This window comes from Oreochromis niloticus, unplaced genomic scaffold, assembly GCF_001858045.2.
Source record: "Oreochromis niloticus isolate F11D_XX unplaced genomic scaffold, O_niloticus_UMD_NMBU tig00008834_pilon, whole genome shotgun sequence".
Taxonomy (NCBI): domain Eukaryota; kingdom Metazoa; phylum Chordata; class Actinopteri; order Cichliformes; family Cichlidae; genus Oreochromis; species Oreochromis niloticus.
This window is the reverse complement of record NW_020329461.1, coordinates 377,049-388,775: the sequence shown is the minus strand read 5'-3', so window position 1 is coordinate 388,775 and position 11,727 is coordinate 377,049.

The following is an 11,727-nucleotide window of genomic DNA, read 5'->3' as shown; positions in this document are numbered from 1 at the left end:
TGCTTGTTGAAGTGACCAAGTTTTTGTTTAAAACAGAAGCAAAGGGAGAGAGCTTATATATATTTTTGGTTAAGTCTGATAAAGTATAAATTAGAATGAGTCATTACATTAAGAGCAGCAAAATGAAATAAAATGATATATCAAAACAGGAAATGTGAGTTCTAAAATACAGTTAGAGTTCAGCTTTTAGCTATGATGTAATTTATTTAGGAGCTATTGATAATGTGCTCACATTTAGTGATTAAAGTGGTTGTTTTTTCTTTGATCCTTTAGTAGAATAAGCAGGTATAATGATTTTCTTGATACATTTTCTTGTGAGAGGTGACTTTAGATGAGAGGCACTTGCAGCAGCGACAGTTTTGTGCATAGGATGCTGATAATCAGATAAGGAACCAACAGGAAGCATAAGCAGAGACGTGCTTCCTTTGATCCTCTTAAAGGCAGTGCTTTTAAGAGTTCTACAAATGCTGAGTACGGTTGAATGAGATATAAAAATAAAAGTCAAAAACCAAATACAAAATTAGGTTCATGTTTTGAGTAATATTAGCTTGAATCAGGTTTGAATGAAGAGAACAAGAGAGGGTCAGAGTGGGAGAAGTGATCCTAAAGTTTATGACGTCAGGGGTGGACAAAAGCAGCTGAAGGGGCCAAGAAGTGACCCAACATAATGTATTGCGACCTCTGGTGGTCCAGAGGTCGAGAGTGGGAGTGTGAAGGATAGAAATATTTTCCTGCTATTATTTGCTGCTATTTTTATAATCATCATTATCATTTCAGTATTAATAGGGATGTTGCTTTCCCAGATGCATTCAGATGTTCAAATATATTGGTTTTATATCAGTCTTTATTACAGGTCCAGTTATAACCACTTCAAACTGTTGAGTTGAATCTATAATTTTAAATGCTTTCTAATGCTTTGATAATCTTAAAGGTTTCTGTGTAGACTGCAGGGACAGGAAGTTACATGTGTTTGAAGTTGCAGGCTTTTGCAGAAGTGAAACTGAAACCAGAGTTTAACTGCAAGTTAAGAGCAGGGTGTTATTATGCATGTATCGTTGATTAACACACACACTTAGTTAGAGGGATCACTGATAGGGGAAAGTTCAAATTGTGTTGCTTGGGGTTGCTTTTAGACTATATTAGGAGGAGCAAACATATTGGCAGATCTGAGAAGAAAAAACCTGTGTTATGAAAATGATTTTAATCTTTTATACATGATTGCATTTGAGCTTATTAAAGAGCTGTTGCTCCTGGTCAAGTGAAGGTCAGAAACTCTTGGCAGGCGCTATGATCAGCCAATACACGGTGAGAAGAACAGGAGCTCTGAAAGGAATTGCAATACACCTGCTTACATGTCATATGCCTGGAGTTATATCCTTATATCCTTTAGAGCTAAGAGTTAAGTTGGTATCATTTATCACTGATATCCTTTTAAGTAAGTTTCCCTTCATGGTTGGAGTATCATCATTTGAGTGTGACCTTTAGTATAGGAGTCACTCATAGTATGAGCTCAGGCCTTATGTCTGGCGATGACAGAGGTGTGAGGTGAGCCAGGGTGCAGGAGAGGTCATGACACAGACATAGCCTGCACACCAGGCACACACACACTCACGCACACACGTACACACCATAGTAGATTGACTTGAGTAGGTGAAAAGTTAAGATGTATTTTTGCTGTAAGTGCAAGTTCTGTCGGCATATTGTTAGATGCTTACAGGAAGTGCACCTGAGGAGGGAAGATAAGGGGGCGAGCGACAGCGAAGACGAGCTGAGGGGAAGCACCGACCCGAAGACAATGTTCCTTTTAAAACTATGTTAAAAGTTGTTGACAGAACATTTGTGGTTTTGGAGTGACGTATGCTTTGTTGTCCTATCCTATAAGACCGTTGTCTAATGATTGTAAGTTCAGTTCGACGCTGAAATCTGCACAGCGGTCGGGCTCACACATGTGTTTATTAAAATGCCGTCTAATTTCACCAGGCTGGATCTGTGGTTATTTTTAGATCCCTCTCTCAATATTTTTGAACCCTAACAATGCATACGTCAACCCAAAACCACAATGACTTTTAACAGAGTTTAAAAAGATCATTCTCTTCGCCTCGAAGCCAGGTGCTTCCTGTCACCATCCTGCCCGGGCTTATCTTCTGGAACATCAGGCCCACGTTCTGCACAAACTGTTACATATGCAGGCACAATTTTGCAGCCACAAGCAAAACATGATTAAACTTTCACCTATAAATGATTTTCTCTAACTTGTATGTGGGTGTATGTGTGTGTGTGTATGTCTGTGCATGTATGATCCTCGCGCTGCACTTTAATTGACCTCAGCTTAGGCAACCAGGCTAAGGCCATCCTGTGTGTACTGATCTTGACTTATATGTAAAATGTATAAAACAAATGTTTTAATCTAATACAACTACTTAAAACTTAATCAAAGCTTAATCAAAGATATAAATGCATAAAAGATGATAATAGCATCATCCAAACTGCTCCTCAGAATTACTTGCACTCAGACTCTGCTTTCGGTTTCACTTCTGCAGAAGCATGGCGTTTCCTGTCTCATTTTGGCACAGAGTATACTTCCTGTCACAATGCAGTCTGCATAGAAACATTTAAGATTATAAACGCATTCAAAAGCCTTTAGAATTATAGATTCAACTCAACAGTTTAAAGTGGTTCTTACTGGACCTGTAATAAAGGCTAATATGATACCAATATGTTTGAACATCTGAATGCAATATCCATAGTGTTATTAATGGAATTGTAATGATGATTATAAAAATAGCAGCAAATAATAGCAGCAAAATATCTTACTACTCCTGACATTCCCTATCTCGACCTCTGGACCACCAGAGGTCGCCATACACTATGTGGGGTCACTCCTCGGCCCATTCAGCTGCTCCCATGTCCATCCAACACATCATGGACATCCGGGTCACTGTTCCCGCTCTGACCCTCTCAAGCCGTCCTCTGACTTAGCAAATCAGACAACAACCTCATGTCATCTAAGTCGTCCCGTAATAAAACACCAGCTCCCACTTGATAATCCTCCATGCGTAAGATTAGGGTTTTTCCTCGGTCCCTCTCTGGTGGTCCATCAGGCCTCCTGCAAAGGAAACAAAACACCTTTTCCTCCTACGGCTCGCTAACTTACTCTGTTCCTCAGTTGTTCTCTTTATGCAAACTTGGTTCAACCTATTATGTTTGGGATTCTTTAATCAAAAGCATGAACCTAATTATCTTCTGACTTTCTGACTTTTGTTCATATATAGTCTTAAACATCACTCATCTCAGTCCACAGCATTTTAACAGTCTTAAAGCACTGGTTTCGCACCCCTGCATATGTTTTCCTGCTGCTCCCCTTATCTGATCATCAACATCCTGTACACAAAACTGTCGCTGCTGCAAGTGCCTCCACTCTGATCCAAAGTCACCTTTCACAAGAAAAATCATCATAAACACTTATTCTACTAAAGGATCAAAGAAAAAACAACCATTTTAATCAACTAAGTGTAAGCATATAATCAATTACTCCTGAATAAATTTCATCATAGCTAAAAGCTCCCTAGAAACAACTTCTATGTGTTAACACTAACTTCATTTTAAAACTCACATTTCGTGTGTTATTTCGGTTCTTGGTATAGCATTTTATTTCATTTTGCTGGTCTTAATGTAATGGAATCTTCTAATTATACTTTATCAAACTTAACCAAAATATATAAGCTTTTCCCCCTTTGCTCCTGCTTCAAATCAAGACAAGCGTTCCTTATTCTGTAACTGCATTTTATATCCTAAGACTCATGTGGAGCTGCATGTGTTATCTCAATATTTTACATGTCACAGTTTAGTTACAAGCGAAACTCCTATTTAGTTCCTCTTTTCTGTCACTTGTTACTAGACAGGCTCAAATTCAGTTAGAAGCTAAGTGAGTTTGAGGCCTTTGGCCTGGAATCAATACTGTCATGTGTGTTGATGAACTCCATATGTCTGTAAGTGTGTGCGGCCTTCCATGCTCTGTCATCTTGCACAATAAATTGCTTGGACATAACGCCAACCAAAGCTTTTGACCTTCAGTTATTGACTTGAGCAACATTTCTTTAATAAGCACAAAATGCAATGTGTATGAAATCATTTCTATGTATATAATCTTCAATGCTATTCATTTGGGTCAGTGACACTTTTAACATCCTCATAAAAAGCTCTCTTTTACCCTAGATATAAATCTATTTAATATCTGTTTCTAAAGCCTACATTATAACAACTTATTCTAAAAATCAAAAAGAAATCACACATTTTCTACTCATAAAATCTTTGCTAATCTTCCCCATTATTATTATTATTCCCACAGTTTCCCTTTAAGTTTGGTGTACAACTTCTTATAAACACAGCATTTTATCTTCTAAACCGAATTCAGTTCATTTTAATCCTTTCTTTAAAAATAACAATTTCTGCCTCAGTGCTACCATATCTAAATTATCAAAAAACCCCAAAATAAATGTCATTAAATGATCCTAAAACTTATCCCAATCCTCCTTTTTATTTGAACACATCACATGTGTGTCCAAATAAAACTCAAAATGCGTCACCCAGGCTTAAGAAATTAAAGGAAAAAAAAAAGGTTAGTCATCTCATCTGTCCAAGCACCTCAGCAATGTGCAATCTTCCTCTCAAGTATATTTGCTCCGGCCCTAAAAACCTGTATTTAAGGAATAAAATCAATTTAATAATCATCACACATCTCCTCGAACTCCTTGCTCCATTCGAAATCTGGATCCTTGGAACTTCCTGGAAACAAAAACCTGTACTTTACATTTCATAACCAACTCTCCCATTTATAATCCAATCTGTGTTATAACAAAAATAAAACTTAAAACAGAACAGTTATCAATCATGTGTTTCTTCATACAGAATTTGCATATATCATGTTTTCATATTGATCCTCTGAGTCTAGTGGTACCATTTAATTTGAATTTCTAAAATACACATAACACAATAGGTTTTCTTTCTTCACTTTGCTCTTGTCCTTTTCCAGTACCACATCCTATCACATGCCCCTGCTGGCTATATTCTACTTTTTAAATTCCTGTCCGTTTCAAGAAAGAACCTAATTCACATGGACCAGTGTTTGTTATTACATATCTCCATTTAAATGTTAAGTCTTCAATTTCCCTGTTATTCATAGATATTGTTAAAGTTTTTTGCTTTTTCACTATAAACGTTAATTGACTTTTTTACAGTGACCTGCCATGGTTAATAATAACATGTTCAGTCATTAGTAAAATCAAACCTTTTCTCCACTGTAGCATTTAACATTCCCAACAACATAATGTGATACATTAATCGAAACACAGCTAATAGAACACAATTTTCTTAATGCAACCATCAGTAACTCAAAATTAGCCACCAAAGGGTTAAGTCTGCAGCTCCACACTCTCATGTGAAGCTACATTCTCCCCCTCCAGTCTCTGTTATCTTCCTACAAAAACAAGGCAAGACAAAACATCCACTCTTCTCTTACCGCCTGGGTGAATTGTCTGTCGACATTTATTAATCCTCACCTTGGTCCAGTCACACACATTCACTCCCATGCATTCACACAAGATTTTTGCTAATACTGGAGCCTCCTGTGCAAATAATCAGATGCTCCACAATAGCAAATTGAGCTCATTCATTTCTTTTATTTTCTTTTTTCCTTCTAAGAAAATAGTTCTTTATGCTTTTGACTGGATTGAATCGCTACAATCCTTTTAAACAGAGACTCACAGCCAATCAGGTCTCCTCCTCAGCCAGTTATAATCTGGAAAGCCCACCTTATGTTTGTTCTCCAGAAAATTTTGTCAGTGCTGTTAGTTCACTCTCTTCCAGGCCTGCTCCAGAACAAAAATGAGAAAAAGAGAGCTGATTATTAGCTCATCAAAACACAAAACAAAATCACCTGACAGGTTTTTTCTAAGTGCACTATTACAAAACTAATGGGCCCCTCTTAGACATGTCCAGGTTTATTAAAACTCCCTCTATTAAAATAAAAGCAACAACCTCAAAAATCTTAAACAATCTTAAATGTCACCCGTTCAACACACTGACAACCTCGTCAAAGCTGCACCGTTCTGCACACAACAATGTCCCCCTTTAGCACTCTGCCATACTTAGATTCAGCATAAGATATAAACCCATTACAACAACGTATCATCACTAAATTATAAATTTCCTGTCCAAATCTGCACCTCTGAACAGACCTGACCACCGTAATCAATTATCCTGTTACTTTACCCTTATATATTTCGCCAAATACTCCTCCCCAGTCACTGCTCTGTTTCCTCAACTGAAAGCCTCAGTCACACACGCACACAGGAAGCTACATCGTCACCACTCACTCCAGCTAATTTGCATACTGAGCCATATCTCAACAAGTTGCCGTGACAAGAGAAATGCCTGTTTAAACCTTAACACATTATTGAATTATTTTCATTTTCTTTCTATAATAATCACTGGTTTTGATCAATCAGTACAACAGCACTCCTAAGTCACTCTTTTAAAACTACTTTAATCCCTTTTCTTTTCCATAACCCACTCCCTTGTCATACAGCTTCTTTTGAGTTATTCCTCAACTCTATTTTATCCAAGTGTATTTTCTTGAACATTCACACCATTTTAACACTCATGAAATTAGCAAGCTGATTTAATTGCATGTGTTTGTATTCTTAGCCAAGTTTAATCACTATCTATGCATTAATTTTCATGAGCTTGTCTTTGTAAGGTTAGTGCATTTTCTGTTTGTATGTGTGATTTTGTAAATGTTTCTTTTTGATCTTTGTGATCTTGTAAATATATCTTTTGCAGTGTTTCAGACTCCTTTACAATTCTCCACTTAAACAGTCAGTTTTGTCTTTCCCAAATTTGCTAACCCAAATTTTGATTCCCCACCTTAAATAACAGCATTCCTTGTCTTCAGCCAGTAGTCATGGCTTGCTTGTGACGTTCAGGAACACATGGCTGTAAACAATTCAACCAGAAACTTGCTGAACATTTCCAGTAATGTTAACTTATAACTTCCTTCCGACCGCTGCTGTGGAGAATTGATCCAGGTCTGCTTTGCTCCTAAAAATAACAAAACTAAGACATTTTCATTATTATCATCAGTGCTTAAACGACCCATTTCTCTCTCTCTGGTCAGAAATACCAATTATGTCATGTGTGTAAGCGTGTTCTTCCTTGCGTTATGTGGTCATGTAAATGCAGTGTAAGCTGTTTTCTTCGTTGCATGCCTTCATTGTGTTCTTCATTGCATTTTTTATGTATTCATGTTAATGTACACTAAGTGTAAGCTGTTTCTTCATTGCATCTTACGTTATAATCAGGTTTAATTCATGCATCTTTTCTCTGAGTTCTGGATTCAAACTATCTCACTTCTGCTTCTCTCCAAAAATAATTTCACATGTAACAATTTGTGCATGTGTGTTTTCTATTCATTAATATAGTTGTCAGTTATTTTCTTTCATTATATTTACCTCTTCTATTGTTTACCTCTTTGTTGTGATGTGGTGGACATCCCTAAACCATCATGAGTTCAGGCTTCAATTTCAATCCAATCATATCCTGTATTCTCACAGTCGAACTCGTCCTGGTTCACCTCCCATCGGTCCTTGTCCCTGTTTTCACAGTGTCCTTGTGTGGCCTTCAATTCTCCAGCAAACACAGTCTGTTTCTTCTCTGTTTTGATCTTTCAGTATTCTTCTTTTAAGTTGGGTTCCAGCCTGGCAAAATATCCCATTCAGTGCCTTCGACTCAGTGCCCCCCAGTCATGTGACACTGTTCTTTACCAGCCCCCAGTTTCCCGTGCATGTTTTATCACCTGGTTTCTTTCATTCTCCTTCTGGAGTCGTCATACAGTCATATTTTATTTGCACTGTTTTTCTTCTCCATTCATCTTTTCAGTCTTCTCTTTCAAGATTGCTTCAAGCATGGCAAATATGAAACTCAGTGTCCAGTGCTTTTTCACAGTTCTTTATCCCACTGTTCAACAGTGTTGGGTAAGTTACTTTAAATTAGTAACTTAGTTACATTACTAGTTACTTCTCTAAAAAAGTAACTCTTCAAGTTACTCGTTACTTTCAGAGTAACTAGTTACTAGGGAAAGTAACTTTGGTTTTACTCAGAATTCTCTTGTTAATGTGTTGCTTCCGTAACTGGATACCCAGCAAGATTGCCAGTCTTCTAGCTTGCTTACTTGCCACAAGTGCACTGTGCCACCTACCAATAGACAGGAAAAAATAATGCGCACATTTCCACGAGAGAAATCCCACGCCTGGACCGTCGTTGACCGCCGCCATGATTCTAGCCTGCTTTTTACATCCAACACAAAAACTGCAGTCGTGGTGCTTTCGATTGTACTCAGAACTTGGAAATTCTGCCTTCTGAATAGGAAGATGTAGGTAACACCAGACTGCAGATGAGCTGCATACAGAGCTGGACTGGGACAAAACAATCGTCCCGGGCGTTTTGACTAGAGACCGGCCCACCATTATAGGAAAAATCATAAAGCCTTTGAATGAAAACAAACGCTGTTGTGACAGTGATGTACACTGTTCTGATGGTATATATGTATCAATCTATCAATCGTTTGTTGTAAGACTCAGATAAATTTTTTTTTAAAAGTGAGACATTTTAAATGAGAATAATAAAGAAAAGTATTTCCTTGTGCCCCCCTTTCCCTGTTAATGCCCTACATGGACCCCTGGCAAAAATTTCCTAGATCTGCCCCTGCACAGTTACCAGCTGTCAGCTACTTAGAAAAGGATCCTGGTGTTATTTGTCTCTCAGAAACAGTTCATAACTTCCCTTCAACTCATTCATGTCACCTAAAAGGTAAACCTGTTTCTCCATCACCTGTTCAGCTCTGATGATTCAGTAAGGACATCTCCTGGTTTCATCTTCATGTTTCCCTCTCACCAGATAACCAAACCGATATCATGACCAGCAGCTTTACAGCTGTGGCTCCAGCAAACATCAGCTGATACTAGAAATTAATATTAAATAAATTCTAACAATAGCTGATCAAGCTTAAATGTGCTGCTGTTGTTTAACGCGACATCCGCTGGTTTCCTCTTTCTGGCGCAAAGTGGGCGATAAATAAACAAGAGAGAAAAGCCGATCAGCTGATCATTGATCAGTTTCGTGATTGAAGTAGAAACAGGAGAGAATGAGAGAAGAAGAGGCAGCTGTGCAGCTTCAGCTTTGTGTCTTTTTCATTGTAGCTGAAGTCCGGGACAAACTGTGTTCCTTTTCACCTCAGTACGAAACGCGTAATATTTTCTCTGAATACCAGACGATTCTGTTTTTTAAGGGACGGTTGGCAACTCTAATAATTAACCGTATGAACAAAATAAAGTTCAACATCAGTAACATAGCACCCACCCAGCTGTATAGAAACTCCGTCATGCTAGCTAGCACACAGTACGAAAATGTCAGCATACCGAAAATAAACTCCACCTAAACTTGGTTTATATCTGACCCAGATAGACTGCAGGTCATAACTTCTTACCTGAAGTTCAGTTCACCTGACACGCGGACCGGCGGCCGCTTCGGGTCTCTCCTCTTGCCTCCCTTTTCCTTCATCCATCTGCTGGCTTCCACCACTTGCTAATGTTATTGAATCTGTGGAAGCTCCGCGATGCCACCACACAAAGTAACGAGTAACGAGCCTATCTAAATCCCAGTAACGAGTAATGCGTTCCTGGTTTTGGGATAATAACTAGTTACCGTGCTCGTTACCACAATAATAACGTAGTTACTGTAACGCGTTACTTAATAACGCGTTAGTCCCAACACTGCTGTTCAACTGCCCAGCCGGTTATTCACAGTACATGTTGTCATCAGGTGGTTTTCTTACATGCTGCTGCTTGGGTCGTCAATCTTCGTCAGTGTTAATGGTTCGGTTCCACTGGCTTTTGCCCCCTGTTAATTCTTCAAGTCCACAATGTTCTGTCGGTCTTCATCATGAAATTAACTGTCCTTTAAACTTCTTCTCAGGGTCAAAGACAAACTGCGAGGTCAAGCTATAAACTTTTAGCCAAAAACTGGCTTGTTTTTCCCAATTGTGTCAATCTATCCCTTTTTCCGCTGTACTCAGGGTTCCAGGTTGAGAGAAGTCCACCTGTATTAACACACTAAAGCATACAATTAATATTCTTTTCATTTCTTTTCTTTTCTTCGCTTCCTCTACCTAGAGTTTAACTTGTCTCTCTCTCTCTGGGTTCTCCCTTCACACACTCAGTTCCTTTTATGGGCATGCAGTTCCTGTTACACACACGATTTCCTGTCACAGACACACCACAGGCACACATTTCCTGTTTCTTCAGACTAATCGAACTCTTTGTTTTTTCTTTGTATTTATAGTCTACAGACCCTCTTTAATTCTACTAAATCTTGATCTAAAAACAATACACCCTTATTTCACGCACCCACACTTTTAAATAGAGCTCTTTGATCATTCAGGAATCATCACACAGACTGCCTTTTTTCTCAAACTTCATCTTTTCCACTCACTCTACTACTAACCTTCCTAATGTTATTATTATAATATAGTGTTATTTATTTGGTACAAATCACGCAGAGTCAGTCAAATCAAATACTGACAGCATTCACACAGTTAAAATCACTCAAAATACGCTCTCCTAGGAGTATTTTAAACATGCTTTTCATAATCAGAAAAGGCAAATCAAAGAAAAACAATTGAAACCTCTAATCATTCTCACAGCACACACATAACTGGAAAAAATAAAACACACCAGCATTTATGGCTCAAGATAGGTTACTACTTAACGTAATATGTTGGCCTTAGGTACTGTACAATGCACTCAATATAAATATCAAAACTCAGTCAATTACTATACATCCACAGTAATGTATTCAAACTGTATTTATACAATTCTAGTGAGCAAAACCAGCATCTCAGTCACAGGCATTTAGCAATATTTGCAAACAATAGTTATAAAGCTCAATAACACTCTAAACCAAAAGCAACCATCTCCATGCGCGTCACCGCTACTCATTTGCATTCTCACACACACACCATCAGTGCACATCCGGCAGTGCACTGCTGACACAGAGACTCCTTCACACAAAGATCTCTTATTTTATATTACACAGACGTCTTTTAATTACAACTGCACAGATTTTAGGCCTCTTAAAACCTACCTAATTTTGACAAATTTAATAATAACCACCCAGCGGAAAACTCCCAGAGTTTTTGCGACCAATTTAGCCATTATCCCGTCCCCGAGAGTGGCCCGAATGCTTGTGCCCTAACTGAATTTAAAAGCGTTAACCAACCCAAACTTTGCCTGAAGCTCTATTTTTTGGCATTACACAGCCAAGGCTTCCTTGAAGTGTTAAGTTAAAGTTTCACGCCCGAAAACCGGGTTTCTCTCATCCAAAAACTGCACAATGCCGTCCCGGACGACAAACTGGTGAATACCAGTAGCTATTTTGAACCAATGGTCCCAAGTCATTGGCAGGTGCCATCTGGGATAACCTCACGCCGGAGGACCCTTTCCCACGTCTGGAAAAGGGAGGGGGTTCCCACCCCTGAACTTGGTGCAGTCCTAGGAGCCCAGCTCCCGTCCTAAGATAATTTAATTAATTTGAAAACACCACCTAAAATCACACAAGCAATTCTATTGATGTTCAAGCCCGGCTTTATATTCAATTGAGACTTAACTGTCACAA